We start from the raw sequence: 16,536 nt of genomic DNA on the forward strand, positions 1-16,536 counted from the left end.
GCAGTGATAGTGGAGTCAGAAACTTTAGGAACATTTAAGAAGCTATTGGATAGGCTATTGGATGGAGTGCTTCGGGATGACAGGGAGGAAATAGCTTGATTTGGGTTTCAGACAAAGTTCGGCACAACATCGTGGGCCGAAGGGCCTGTTCTGTGCTGTACTGTTCTATGTTCTATGCCAATAAAGGGTTTCAAATAATTCAGCTCCAAAGTCAAAGAATGCGTTCCGTGTTAAATAGGGACACACGGAGTTACTGGTCACACTGCTCAGTCCACCAACAATTTTTTTTAAAAGAAAAAAAGATTCAAATCTGAATATGTCAAAATAGAGAAAGCAGCAGTCTGGGGATTGCGTTACTGTCTAGTTAGGGGCGACATTTAATGTCAGAGCAGGAAATATCAAATGGCACCACACATTCAAACATAATAAATAGGAAAAATATAAAAGTTGCAGTTTTTCTAGGGTAGAAGCATTTCAAACAGATTGGGAAACGAGATCAGTCTGAAAAAAAATGGCTGGACAGTACTCTCGAATTTGGGCTAGTAATAAACAAGATTGTGAAAATTTAAATGTCCAACCAGAAAAGATTAAGGGAGAAGTTCAAGCTGTGAGATGCATTATTACGCAGTTAGTAAAACAGGGAGTAATGACAAAGACAGTGTCTTCTCCTAATTTACCTGTCTGGCTGATTAAAAAATAACGACGAAAGTTATCGGTTAACTGAGGATTACACATCCCTAAACAGATATGCAACACGGGCACACTCAATAGTTGGAAATCCAGCTAGCATTCTAAATAAAATTGGGACAGATCAAATGGTTTTCGCTGTGGCTTTTGGTCAGTTCCAATAGCAAAAGAACATCAGTACAAATTTGCCTTCACAGTGGGAAATCAACAGTACACTGAGTTTTGTTTAGCTTTGGAAGACTGTACTTATCAAAGTTGCTTTTTCGAACTTCCTAAAGTAATCCGACCACCAAAATACAATTCGCCCATTTCAACCGCCGAGTCATTTCTGCCATTCAAAATGACCATGGATGATCTTTTGCCTATATTCCACCTTCCTGAGTGCAAATTAAAAGAATTAAGAGAAGAGGAAAGATGTGCGAGAAAATGGAGGCAGAGGTTACGGTACACTATTTATTTTGGAACCAGTGTTGCCTATCCAATGCTGCTTTTTGTTATTCCTTGAGTTTGCTCTCACCTTCCTTGGAATACTGCGGCAGTTTCCATTTACTCCCACACAGCTGGAACAAACTGCCTCACTTTTCTAAAGTCCTCCATCCTGAAGAAACGTCTCTCACCAACTCACGAAATTTATATGTCATATCTTCCAATGTTGGTGTTCACTTGAATATGGCAATACGAGTAATCTGCACATCACTACCTTTTATATCGTGTTCGCTAATTTTCCTGCCTAAATAAACCCAACTCGCTTTATGCGGACATGTGGATTACATTTGTTGTCCTTATCTCATTGCATTGCCTAAAGTAGAACACACCCGTCTAATAAGTGTATATGCATTCTGGAACATGATATCTATAGTCTCAGATGGTTAAATTTCGATTAAAAATCCTGAATCAGAAGTACAATAAAATCCATGACACCCTTGACAGTTGCCATAAAACGCATTTATTTCGCGAACGTCCATTCGGCAGGAAAATCTCCACAGCAAGGTTTTTGACGCTTAATTGCCCTCAGAGATGGTCTGGCAAGCCACTGAAGGGCAACTGAGATAGGCAGTAATCCTGGTCCAGCCAGCACGGACCACATCATATAAATGAATAATGAAAATGTAATGCAGTTAACTTCTCCCGTCAATATCGTCTCCCACACCTCCTACTCCTACCTGATGCAGCACCGTTTCAAATATCGGCCGTCAGAACAGCATCTCTGATGACAGACATTTGTTGTCTACGCTTTTGTCTTAGGCACACCCGCATCCACCTGATCCATTTTTGTATGCTGCCTTTCCTATTACGTTCACTGTCATTCTTTCAGTTTTCAAAATAATTTATGAACTATTTTCTGAATTAAAGTTTCATCAATGTTCCCAATCCTTTTCCGCAGATGTTCTTTGTATTTCGAGTAATGTTATACTATCCCCAATGCAACCCTGAAGACAATCTTGGAAAATAGTCATTTACTTCTCACCTAACTGCTCCCTTGTGCTGTTGCGCATCAAATTCTCTTTCCGAAGGTGCGCTCTGAACGCTGATCCTGGCTACTGTCTTTAATATCCCGCCTGCCATCCCCGGTATGAACTCTCACTCTCTCCAGCGCTCTTTTGTGCCCACTCCTGTTAAACTCTCACCCAGGATCAGAAAAGTACCATATATCCGTCCAGCAATATTGGAGCTAACATTGTGCAAGGTAACGTTTTCTTTTTAGTGCCACAAGTATGCTTACATTAACAGTGCTATGAAGTTACTGCGAAAATTAACTGGATGTCATGATGTGGTGCTTTTTCGGGAATAGGGAGGGAGAATTCTGACTGGCCAATGCACCTAACCGGCTCGTTCTGTACTGTGGGAAGAATCCGAATTACCCAGAGGAAGCCCACACAGACACGGGAGGAGGTGCAGACTGCACAAAGACAGTGACCCAAGCGAGGAATTGAACCCGAGTCCCTGAAACTGCGATGCAGCAGTGCTAACCATTGTGCTGCCGTGCCGCATGTCTAATGGAGGAATATTCTCACTAAGCCCTTCGCAGTGGTCGCAAGTCTTCCTTCTTGGGTCAACTCAATTTCCTTGCGAGAAAAGAGCCTGTCACCTGCCTTCCTCATTGCTTGCTGTACACTTAACTTATATGTAACATATGTGACAGAGGGTTTCGTTTGGAAGGTGGTATTGGAAGAGTCTTGTTGTACTGTTGAAGCACACCTTGAGTATAGGACTGTTATTACTCACTTCGCTTGTGCTAATCACAGGAGACTCAGTACAGGTTACGAAGATTTATTCAATTTTATGCAGGTAGAGCTGGTTCTTCCAGCAGCAGATCCAAACTGTGGCGTTTACAGAGAAACTGAATGTTTTTGTAACATTTGTCGCCTGCATATAGATGTTTGAATTTATATTTGACCAAAAACAAGCACATTTTGCAATAGCCAAGCATTCATGCCTTCACCTTCTGCAAACGCTCTTATCTTGTCTTGATTTTATTCCTGCTCCAATCTATACATGGTACGATGACAACTGTTCTTGCTGTCTGACTCCAGGACTTTGTTGTCGCCGAGGAGCTCAGCTAGTGCAGTCATATCGAGCTGTTAGACGCAATTGGAGGTTCTGCTGACGTATCTAAGTCTCATGGATTTCAACTGCTATTAGAATGTGATCAACGCTCACTTTTGCAACAAAAGGATATGCTGACTCTTTGTAACAAAGAGACCTGTAATCCCTTTTTGATATTTTCTATTTATTTCTTAAACCTTACAACACAATCTTATGAAAACCCTAACCTTTTATTATTTCGTTCCGCCGAATTGTAAACTCTGCTGCGTTGTTGAACTGTGGTGCAGAGAATGAATGCTTCAGGCGGTGAATGTGGTGGTATAAAAGAGACTGCTTCCCTTGGATTGCATAGCGTTCCTTGAGTATTGTTGGATTCAGACTCATTCAGGCACGTAGAGAGTATTCCATCGCACTACTGACCTGTGTCGTGTAAATTCTGGCCAGGATTTTGGTGCCTCTGAAGATACATTGTCCGCCATAAATTCCTACACTCTTACCTATTCTTGGAACCGCAGTGCTTTTGTCAGTAGTCTAGGTACATTTCTGTTCCATGTTAACCCGCTGATATTGCTGTTTGAAAATTCGAAATTTGTAGCGCGATTGAATATCAATGGAGATCGCAAGATTCCGAATTGCTGGAGATGTCTGGTTTCTGTCATACGTTTTCCTTGTCCCTTATGAACTCAAACCTGAATGTTTCGACATGCCATCCATGTGGACACGGACTGCTCCAGCATTTGAAGACTTATTGTATTGAAGGATGTGCAATCATCAGCGATCATCTGCTCTATTGAACTTATATTAAATCGAAGGGCATTGATGTTGCAGCTCAGGAAGTTAGTAGGGACTGGCATCCTGCACTTGAGAACTCGCTCAGCGATGCTCACATTTGAGAAGATGAACTGTTAACCCCAATCATCATATGTTATGTGCCGAGTATGAAGTATTCTGATTGATTCATATTGTCTTCAATTTAATGCCACACTTGGTCAAATATTGCTCTGCTATGAATGGGTCGCACTCACCTCACCTATTGTATTTAGGCCTTTTGCCCATGTTTGGAGGAAGGCTGCAAAGAGATTGAGTTTGCAGAAAACAAACGCTGCATCTGTCAGCAGGTTATTGCCGTTTACATGCTGCGCAATTTCACACCCATCTGTGATCGAGAGCAGCATGTTGCAGCAAACGTCTCCCACATTGGTTCTGCCCTGTTTTATGTGATAAAGGAAACACCTGGACATTATCTACGTGATCGAGCAGTTGCCAATGCTGTGGTATGATTGCAGTAGATGTTCCGGGCTCAGCTTTTTCTGGAGCAACAGTGTTTTGCCCCCGAGCGTGAGTGTTGCTGCGACACATGGCTTTGGCAGCACTTCATTCGCTGAGCGATTGTTTGACATCGGGAAGGGCGAGTCCAAATAACCGAAGACTGAAATTTATGATGCTGGGATCGTCAAGAGGAGGCTGATTTGAATACTGGTACTTCTGACTGAAGGGAAAATTCGTCTTTTGCACGGCTATGCTGGATTATTCTATTACTGAGGGCGGGAAAAAGATGTGGAGGCTCCTCAATCAGTTGATTGGTTAACTGTCGATCAACATTCATGACAGGATGGGCACGTTTTCGGATGGAGACACCAGACGCAGAGAGTGGCAACACTTTATAAAAATGTTTGCACCCGAGGGAAAAGGTAGAAAAAGTGTAACGAATTCATAATGTGGTGCGAGTGGGAGTGAGAGAGCTGTGGACTTCCTGAAAACCGTGAGCAGGAGAGCAGAAAGACCGTATAAAGAGACACTGAACAACATACTAGATTCACCGCTCTCCCTCAACTCTAACATAGCGGATTTACCATCACGGCTATCTTGTACATCCTTTCTGTTTGAAATATAGCAAGAACCATATTGCATATTCAACACCACGATGAAAACGACTGCTTTACCCTTTCCATAATTTCTGAATATATCATGAACTACAATTTTAGGAACATATTCTCTGCAGTATCTATTTTCATACAAGAGCTATGCCATGCCATGGCACAGTTTTTGGCTGAATCTTAGACTCCAAAATTACAATTTGCAGTCTAAATGATGAAGTTATTAAATCACAATTTGAATGCAGCCATTGTATTTGCGACTACCTTCTTCAATTCAGTAGCTGCTTAATTTGTGACATCTCTGATTCATATCTATTTATATCTCCCAATCTTTCAAGATCATTTCTGCATATTTCAGTAACCTTTTGTTTTCCCTCCCCTTACAGACTTAATGAAGTAAACCAGGTCCATATTCGGAAAGGGAATTGAGCTTTGCTCGCTTTTGAATCTGGAAGCTAAAGTGAGATTGAATAAAATTTCTGAGAATAATACCGAATCTCGAAAAACAATAGAAGAGGAGAGTGTGAGAGGAAGATACCAGGATAGAGAGTTAGCAGCATTGAGGGTAGAATGTGAGGGTGAAAATAGTATCCTTAGGTCAGTATCTCAGTAAAGAAGTATGGGAATCTGCTGATTGGCAACTAGGAACTGGTGAATATCTGTTCTACTGTTTGATATTATAGTAATAATAAGGGATCAGTGTTGGGACCACAATTGTTTACGATTGAAATAGATGATTTGGGGTTGGGGACCAAGTGTCGTGTGTAAACATTTGCAGATGACACGAGGCTGAGTGATAAAGTGAAGTGTGCAGAGGACGCTGAATGTCTGTGAAGGAATTTGGATAGTCTAAGAGAGTGGGCAGGGGCCTGGCAGATGGAGTACAATGTTGGTAAATGTGAGGTCATCCATTTTGGTAGAATAACAGAAAAATGGACTATTATTCAAATGGTAAAAAATAAATGCAGCATGCTGCTGTACAGAAGGGCCTGCGCGTCCTTGTGCATGAATCACAAGGAGTTGGGTTGCAGGTGCAGCAGGTAATAAAGAAGGCAAATTGAATGTTGTCCTTCATTGCTAGAGGGATGGAGTTTAAAAACAGTGAGGTTATGTTGCAGCTGTGAAAGGGGCTGGTGAGGTCACGCCTATAGTGTGTACAGCTTTGGTCTCCTTTCTTGAGAAAGGCTATGTTGGCACTGGAGGGGGTACTGAGGAGATTCACTAGCTTGATTCCGGAGTTGAGATGATTGGCTTATGAGGAGAGATTGAGTAGACTAGGACGATACCCATTGGAATGCAGAAGAATGAAAGTAAATCTTATCGAAACATATCAGATCATGAAGGGAGTAGATGATACAGAAGCAGGGAAGTTGTTTCCACTGGCAGGTGAAACCAGAACTAGGGGACATGGCCTCACAATAAGGGGGAGCATATTTAGGACTGAGTTGAGGAGCAACTTCTTCACACAAAGGGTTGTGAACCTGTGAAATTCCCTGCCCAATGAAGCAGTTGCAGCTACGTCATTGAATGTTTTTTACGGCAAGGAGAGATACATTTTTGAACAGTAGAGGAATTAAGGATTTTGTTGAGCGTGCGGGGAAGTAGAGCTGAGTCCACGAAAAGACCAGCCATGATCTTATCGAATGGTGGTTCAGGCTCAAGGGGTCAGATGGCCTAATCTTGCACCTAGTTCTTATGTTCTCATGTTCATCATATAAATAATAGCAGTAATAATAGAGATAATGTCTGTTGTTGCAGACTCATAGTCAATAGTAGAAAGCTATTACTACTATCGAACTTCAAAGCAGTGAAGGGAGAGATCAAAATACATATCATAACTTGACAAAGTTGAATGATCCTCTTGTGCCGTGTGGGAAGCCAGCGGCACATCGAATTTCCAAGATGAACATACGTGCATGAAGTGTCTCCAGCTACAGCTCCTGGAAATCTGCATATCAAAGCTGGGGCATTGGCTGGGGTCACCGCAGAGTACCGAGGAGGCTGAGATTTTCATGGATAGCACAGCCCAGGATAAGTCTGCGCAGTCAGAAATGGAATGGGCATATTTGCAGCAGATTGATAGTGGCGTAGCGCCTTTGCACCAAACCCATCTGCCCTGATGGGATACGAGCCATAGTCCATGGAACATTTCCCTGAACCACTGAGTTATTCGTCCAGTAGTAAACCATCATGCACCTGACTCCCTTGAGGAAAATGGTACAATTTGACAGCTTCAATTGGAGAGGTCAATTGTACAACACAGTTCACTTTATTTGCTTGCGCATTCCACGGGTTCTTAATCTTTGAATCTTATACTATCAGGTCACAAATTCATATGATAGAGTGCAGAACAGCAGCATTGAAAAGGCATACAAAATTTTGAATCTGGATTTTTAATAAAGAGAGCAGAGTAAGCGACAGCAGAGAAATTACACGAGGTCTCAGAATGGTATTGATTCACATAATCATTGACAGGAGAAAGCAGCTCTTTGTATTTATCTGCAAAATAATGTGGTTAGAATTATCTCGTCTTTGTGGATTTCCTATTGTATCAGACTCGGAGATAACTCAGTCGACAACATATGATAAAAAGAAAATAATACCAATATTTGCTGTAAAATTCTGAAATCACACTGTCCTCCGAAGATCACACTTACTGCTGTTCATCAAGATTATTGCATACTGTTCTAAGTTTTGCCCAGTTATAGCAACCCTCTCTGCAATTTTCAGATAACCATATTTCATTTACTTTTATTTGACTTAAAGATTCGTAACTGAGCTTTTTTGTTCACTCCCTGGAATTAATCTCTGTCGCAACTAATTAGAAATCTTCTCGGGGACGGATTCTTACTTCTATAAATGATTGCACGATCCCTTCTATTTGACCAGTATCAACTGAGATCTTATAATCCTGTTGTATAAACTGAAATCCGGAGCTCTCAGTGCAACAAACTCATGGAAAGATGTCAAGTAATCGGACAACTTATCTTGGATGCATTGTATGAGTTCGAAAAGATCTATTATCCGCTCCTGGCTGCTGTTGGCGTTCCTGGTGAGTCACTGTATACGTTTATGATTTTAACCATACTTAGCCAATTGTACCCTTTTTAATGCACCTCTGTTATCCAGTGAACAACGTTGTTTCATGCATTCCACTTAGCTCTATTAATGCAGTAAGGAACCAGCTTTAGTTTTAAGTTCAAGTTTATGGATTAGTGTCACAAGTAGGCTGACTTTAACACTACAATTGTTACTGTTAAAATTCCGTAGTTTTCAGGCTCCTGCACCTGTTTGAGTACACTGAAGGAGAATGAAGCAGTCCCCATGAACCTCAGCAGCATGTCTTTCAGACTGTGGGAGGAAACGGTTGATCCCTCAGGAAACTCAGGCAGAAACGACGAAAATGTGGAGGGTCCGCTCAGATGTTGACCCAAGCCAGGAATTAAATGCGGGTCCCTGGCGCTGTGAGACAGCAGTGCAAAACATTGACACTGTGCCACACTATTTTTAACCGGTTGGTAACAGAGAATCTGCAGGTAAATTGCATCACAAAATTGTAAACAGCAAAATGGATCAATGGAGCTGTTACTGAGAAGCTGAACCTTCAGCTCACATTAAAGCCATCAGAGCTCTTAAGTCCGTGCTGTGCCAAAAGTATTTTGCCAGTTTCTATTAATTGTTATCAAGGAAATGTTTGTGTTCGATCTAAAATAGAATTTGGCATGAATAGCTCAGCAAACTTGCTGTTCCTCATCTAATTTCATTTATATATGTTAAGGATTATCACTGCTTATTGCATTTTATATGTTGCGTCCAGCTGAGGAAAGTCTGATGCGTCAAAATCATTACAATGTGACATCAGTTGAATTACAACCACTGGGGTTTTTCTAAAAATAACTCCTTTATGATGATGGCATACGGACCACCAAACTGTAATGGTGATGTTGGGAATGTCAGGAAATCAGATATAAATTTGATAAAGGAACATCTGTACTTAAGGTTGACTCAATTCTGCATATTGATTAGGAGAGTGAAATTTGTCGCATTGCAATCGTGGAGGATATTCTGGAATGCAGATGGGATAGATTTGTGGACCAATTGCTTAAGGGGCCAACAAGGGAACTAGATATCTTTGACTGGGTATTCTGCCATAAGAACGGATAAGTTGACAATCTAATTGTGAGATAGACAAGGGGAATGTGTGCATATAATATGATAGAATTATTTATCAATGTGGACAGTGGGTAGCTGATTCAGAGACCTGGGTCTTGAATGTCAATAAAGGTAACCATGATGATTTGAGGGATGAGTTGATTGTGATGGACTGGGAAACATTACTGAAAGGAAGGGCAGTCTACGGTCAATGGCAGGCATTAGAGGATGGAATAGGTGTGCTCCAAAAACTGTTTATTCCCATTTGGTGGAAAGGAAACTGTGGTCAATCCATGGTTTACGAGGGGAATTAGATATGTTGGACCTGAAGATTGGGATCGGTTTAAATTCAGCAAAGGTAGACCATGGTGTTGATTAAGAAGGGGGAAATAATGTATGAAAGTGAGTTAGCAGAGAACACAAGAAACTGACAACAAGTATTTATGTAGTTATGTGAAGAGAAAAAGATTGACGAAAACAAAAGTAGAACTGTGAGGAGGGAATTCAGAAAGAGAACAAATAAATGGCTGATGAACTGCATTCAAACTTTGTTTCTGCCGACACAAAGGAGGGCATGAATAACATACCATACGTTCTGAGCAGAAAAATATTGAGGATCTGAAGCAAATCATTATTAGTAGAACAACTGTTCTAGGGAAATTAATGGGATGTGAGGCAGGCAAATCACCAATGTCTAATACTCGTCATCCCACTATCCTTAAGGAAGTGGCCCAGGAAAAGGAAGATCAATTGGTGGTCAATGCTCCATTTTTATTTTGAACTCTGGAATGGTTCCTACAGATTGGAGGGCAGCTAAAGTGAGTCTGCATTTCGAAAGGGTAGATAGAGAGAAGACAGAGACCTATAGAGCAGTGAACCTAACATCAGTAGAGGGGATGTTATTAGAATCCATTATCAAAGGATTCATAGCGCAACATTTGAAAAAAAAACTGTGATATAAACATACAAAGTCAGCAAGGATTTACAAAAGTCAAAGCATGCTTGACAAATCTATTGGAACTCTGTGAGGAATTGACTCGGAGAGTTGATCAGGGAGAACCGGTGGATGCTCTTTATTTAGATATTCAGAAGGCTTTTGATCAGATGTCGCAGATCTGATTGCTATGTAAAGAGATTGTGAGTCGTGTCTTGAGATCAGTAGAAAGCCAGGTAGCAGACGGAAGCAAAGAGATGTAATTAATGGGTATTTTTCTGATTGGCAGGAAGTGATTAGGAACATACGATAGCGATATGTGCTGGGATCCCAACTGTGCAATTAATATATTCATTAATTGTACGAGGGAACAAAATGTATTATCTTCAGTTGAACAGTTGGGTAGAAGGGTGAGCCATGAGGAGGATGCAGGGATGCTTCAATGTGATTTGGAGAGGCTGAGTGAGTGGGCATATGCATGGCAGATGGAGGAAAATATGGATAAATGTGAGGCTCTCACTTAAGTTGAAAAATATATGGAAGCAGATTGGTATTTGAACTGGCAGAAATTGAGAAACATGGACACCCAGCGGGTATCACATTGATTCCTTTTACTAACTCATTCATACCAGAGTGACCAGGACCTATCCTTCTGTGTGTGTAAAGTGAAAACTTTGGTGTCTTCGTGCATCAGTCACTGAATGTAAGTGTGCAGGTACAGCAGACAGGAAAGCAGGGTAATAGAGTGTTACAATTCATTGCTGGAGGATTTGTGTACAGGAATAGCAATGTTTTGCTGCAATTATATAAGGCAGTGGTGTGGCCACACCTGAGCATATTGTGCAATTTTGGTGTCCTTATCTGAGGAAGGATATGCTTGCTCGACAGGGAGTACAGCGAATATTTGCCAGGCTGATTGCTGGGATTGCATCTCCGTCATATGAGGAGTGTCTGAATTGGTTCGGATTATATTCACTTGAGTTCAGAGGAGTTGGAAGGGGTGCTCATAGAAATGTATGAACTTCTAATAGGATTAGGCAGACAGATTCAAAACAAATGTTCCCGTTGGTCGAGAGGACAAGGGGTAAAAGCTTTGGCGTTTGCGGGGTTTGAAGGGATAAAACATTTGACTGAAATAAGGAGAAATTTATTCTCCCAGCGGGTGGTGAACGTGTGGAATTCACCACCAGGAAAAGGAATATAAAACAAATCTATATCTAATTTATACACAGCTTGGATGCAGCTCTTGGTGCGAAAGTGGTCTAGTGACGTGCTGGGAGGTGGGGATTAGGCGAAATCAGGGTGTTAAATGTGACGATTAGCCAGGATCATAATGAATGCAGAAGTAGGGTGAAATGGCCGAATGGCCTACTCCTGCAATTACTTTTGCTCCCTTCTAGTTGCATAAATTCATTTTCACTCTGCTCTACAGCGAACTTAGTAACGATTGTGATCTTCTCTCGGGGAAAGTGTGGTCTCTCCCAATGTGTCACCCGTTACCTGGTGGCCATGGCAGTTGCGGATCTACTGGTCGTTATCATGGATCTGATACTAAGACATATTCCAGTTGTCTATTGGTTGAAATTTGTATTTTTGTTGCATGTTCCCTTGTGTAATATACATGCTGTTCTCATTTACGCAGCCACAGACTGTTCTGTCTGGTTCACTGTGTCGTTCACCTTTGACCGATTTGTGGCTATTTGTTGCCAGAAGCTCAAATTGAAATACTGCACTGAGAAAACAGCGGCTACAGTACTTGGAACACTAACTGTGCTGTTCGGTTTCAAGAACATTTTCTGGTACTTTCTGTATACGGGTAAATATTTGCTCATTAATTACTCCTGGTTTTGTTTCATACCAAGTAGTTCATTATACTCACAGGCATGGATAATTATAGAATTCATTCATTATCTTTTAAGCCCTTTTATTCCGTTTGTTTTGGTTGTAATTTTCAATGCATTAACAGTCCGACATATCTCAGTGGGTAGCAGAGCCCGACAGAGGCTCCATGGTCATGGCAAGGGGAACGCATACCATGATCCAGAGATGGAGAGTCGAAGGAAGTCAATGACTGTGCTATTTGTCATATCGGGAAATTTCATATTCTTATGGGCAGTGTTTCTTATTTATTCTGTGTGGAGACGGATGTGGTATTTCGGGTTTCGATCCGTACGGTTCCATCAATTTGTTAGAGAATTGGGCTTTATGCTTCAGCTCTTGAGCTGCTGTACAAATACTTTCATTTATGCCATGACACAGACAAAATTCAAAGTGCAGTTGTCTACTGCAGTTAAATGTCCCTTCACTCTATTAAATAAATTATTCAGACGATTTGACGAAATAAAGACACCCTGAAGCTGTATCCAGCCATGCCTCGTGTTTTCTTTATTTCACTTTGAACCTGTTGCTTGAACACAATCATACGGATAAAAACTGTCTTCTAGTGCATCTGTTGCGTGTTGTGCATTGGGGTATTGTAATAATAAACCACCAAAATCTCGCAATGGCTATACTTCTATCTTTTTCAATATTTCGACATAACTAGGTCCACATGGATTGGCATGATTAACTGAATAGCTCCAAACTGAATCCGAAATCAGACGAATATGTGCAACAAGCTTTTGGGAAAGCTGGTGAGAAATTAAAATTGTGTTCAGTTCCAGAAGGTTCTCCAAGTGAGATACCATGATCTGTGGAGCCGTTGTAATGGAATTTGGGCAGTATGGTTACAACCTTTCGTCCTCTGCTTGAAAGGGACAGCACTGTGCTCCAAAGTCGAATCATTCTGCACTGAAGTTTTCTGTACTTTTGTCCATCCTGTTTTCTCAAAAGCTGTTTTGATTGCCAGCTGCACTCGTCAGTGCGTCACATGCAGCCCTTTCAGCTCGAAACAAAGGCATTGGATGAACGTTTCTTTCCAATCAGGAGGCAGAGGGTTTTATTCGATATTTGTCAAAAGTCTTTGGCAGCCATTCTTGAATGGCAGGTGGAATAATGAGCGGGTTAGTTTTTGTTCATTGCCAATGTTCGTTGCCTTGTCAGTTTTCATTTCAGCAGCTGAATATTTCAATAGTTGAAGGAAACTGCTTTTCAGATTGGATTAATAATCACTGGCGCCCATTATAATCAAGAAACTGCTATATTAGAAACATAGAAACATCGAAAAACGACAGCACAATCAGGCCCTTCGGCCCCACAAGTTGTGCCGAACATATCCCTACCTTCTCGGCCCACCTATAACCCTCCATCCTATTAAGTCCCATGTACTCATCCAGGAGTCTCTTAAAAGTCGCTATTGAGTTCGACTCCACCACCACTGACGGCAGCCGATTCCACTTGCCCACCACCTTCTGTGTGAAAAACGTCCCCCGAACATTTCCCCTGTACCTACCCCGCAACACCATAAACCTGTGTCCTCTCATAGCAGCCATTTCCACCTTGGGAAAAAACCTCTGTGAGTCCACCTCTATTAGGTCTCCTGGCATCCTACGTCTCTCCAAGGAGAAAAGACCGAGATCCTTCAGCCTACCCTCATAAGGCATGCGACTCAATCGAGGCACATCCTTGTAAATCTCCTCTGCACCCTTTCAATCTTTTCCACATCCTTCCTGTAATGAGGCGCCCAGAACTGAGCACAGTACTCCAAGTGGGTCTGACGAGGGTCTTATATAGCTGCATCATTATCCCCGGTCTCCTAAACTCAATCCATCGATTGATAAAGGCCATAAGCCTTCTTAACCACCTCCTCCACCTGCGGGGCCGATTTTAGAGTCCTATGGACCCGGACCCCAAGGTCCTTCTGATCCTCTACAGTACTAAGAGTCTTTCCCTTTATATTGTAGTCCTTCATCCCATTTGACCTGCCAAAATGGACCACGATGCATTTATCTGGGTTGAAGTCCATCTGCACTTCTCCGCCCAGGCTTGCATCCTATCTATGTCCCTCTGTAACTTCTGACATCCCTCCAGACTACCCACAACCCCACCAACCTTCGTGTCATCGGCAAACTTACCAACCTATCCCTCCACTTCCTCATCTAGGTCATTTATGAAAATGGCAAACAGCAAGGGTCCCAGAACAGATCCCTGGGGCACACCAGTGGTGACCGACCTCCATTTAGGAAAAGACCCATCTGTACACACTCTCTACCTCCTTTGGGTAAGCCAGTTCTGGATCCACAGGGCAGCAGCACCTTGGATCCCATGCCCTCACACTTTTTCAAGAAGCCTTGCATGGGGGGCATTATTGAACGCCTTGCTAAAATCCATATAAACCGCATCGAACGCTTTCCCTTCGTCAATGTGTTTAGTCACATTTTCGAAGAAATCCACCAGGCTTGTAAGGCACGATCTACCTTTGACAAAGCCGTGCTGAGTATTCTTGAGCAGACTAAACCTCTCTAAATGCTCAGCAATCCTGTCCCTCAGGATCTTCTCAATCAGCTTACCAACCACTGAGGTTAGACTCACCGGTCAGTAATTTCCTGGGTTATCCCTATTCCCTTTCTTGAAAATAGGAACCACATCGGCAATCCTCCAATCCTCCGGCACCTCTCCTGTCTCCAACGATGGCGCAAACATCATCGCCAGAGACTCTGGAATCTCTTCCCTCACTTCCCACAGTAACCTGGGGTACATCCCATCCGGACCCAGTGACTTATCTATCTTGATGCCATTCAAAGATTCCAGCACAACCTCTTTCTTAAAGTCCACATACTCAATCTTTTCAGTCCACCACAAGCCTGCAGTACATCCACCCAGCTCCTTTTCCTCTGTGAATGCCGAGGCAAAATACTCATTAAGCACCTCTGCCATTTCTACTGGTTCTGTACAGACTTTCCCGCCTTCACCTTTTATAGGCCCTATTCCTTCACGTCTCATCCTTTTATTTTTCACATATTTATAGAACACCTTAGGGTTCTCCTTAATCCTACCTGCCAAGGCCTTCTCGTGAACCCTTCTGGCTCTCCTAATTTCCTTCTTTAGTCCCTTCCTACAAGCCATATACTCATCGAGATCCCTATCCTCGCCAAGCTCTCTGACCCTTTTGTACACTTTCCTTTTCTTCGCGACTAGATCCCGCACAGCTTTCGTGCACCACAGTTCCTTTCACCTACCAATGCCTCCTTGTGTGCTTAGAACGTTGTCCTGTAGAACTCTAGACAGACATTCCTTGAAAAACTGCCAACTCTGTTCAGTACATTACCCTGAGAATACCTCCTTCCAATTTACTCCTCTAATTTGCTGCCTTATGTCTTCATATTTCCCCTTGCTCCATATAAACTCTTTCCAGCTTGCCTGATCCTCTCTTTTACCAATGCAAGCATAAAGGAGATAGAGTTATGATCGCTATCCCCAAGATGCTCTCCGACTGAGAGATCTGTCACTTATCCAGGTTCATTGATCAGTATCAGATCAAGTACAGCCTCTGCTCTTGTAGGCTTGTCCACATGCTGCGTCAGAAAACCGTCCTGAACACACCTAACGAACTGCTCCCCATCCAATCCCCTTACCCAAGAGATAATCCAATCTATGTTTGGGAAATTAAAGTCTCCCATCAAAACAACTCTGCTATTACTGCATCTCTCCAGGATCTGTTTCCCTATTTGCTCCTCCACCTCGCTGTTACTATTGGGCGGTGGATAGAAAACTCCCAGCAAAGTGAGCGACCCCTTCCCACTCCGAACTTCCACCCACAGAGACTCTGTAGACAATCCCTCCACAGCATACACCTTCTCTACAGCTGATAAAAAATCCCCGATCAACAGTGCCACTCCACCCCCTCTCTTGCCTCCCTCCCTGTCCTTCCTGAAACATCTGAATCCCGGCACCTGGAGTATCCAGTCCTGACCCTGAGACATCCAAGTCTCCGTAACGACCACCACATCACACTTCCAGGTATCGATCCACGCTCTGAGCTCATCCCCTTTATTCACTATACTCCTGGCATTAAAGTAAACACATCTCAATCCTTTGGTCTGCGCTCTCCCCTTCTCTATCCCCTGTCCATCCTCCCTCTTGCACTGTCTATAACCCTTCTCTGTTTGTGAGCTAACTTCCTCGCTCCCAGTCTCCTCGTCTCGATCCCCTCCCCCCAACCTATCTAGTTTAAACTCTCCCCAATAGTTTTAGCCAACCTTCCCGCCAGGATATTGGTCCCCCTGGGATTCAAGTGCCACCCACTTTTTGTGTACAGATCACACCTGCTCTGAAAGAAGTCCCAGTGGTCCAGGAACCTGAATCCCTGCCCCCTGCACCAGTCCCTCAGCCACACATTCATCCTCCACCTCACTCCAATCCTGCCCTCACCCTCCCTGGCACAGGCAGCAATCCTGAGAT

The sequence above is a fragment of the Mustelus asterias genome, chromosome 16, assembly GCF_964213995.1.
Source record: "Mustelus asterias chromosome 16, sMusAst1.hap1.1, whole genome shotgun sequence".
Lineage (NCBI taxonomy): Eukaryota > Metazoa > Chordata > Chondrichthyes > Carcharhiniformes > Triakidae > Mustelus > Mustelus asterias.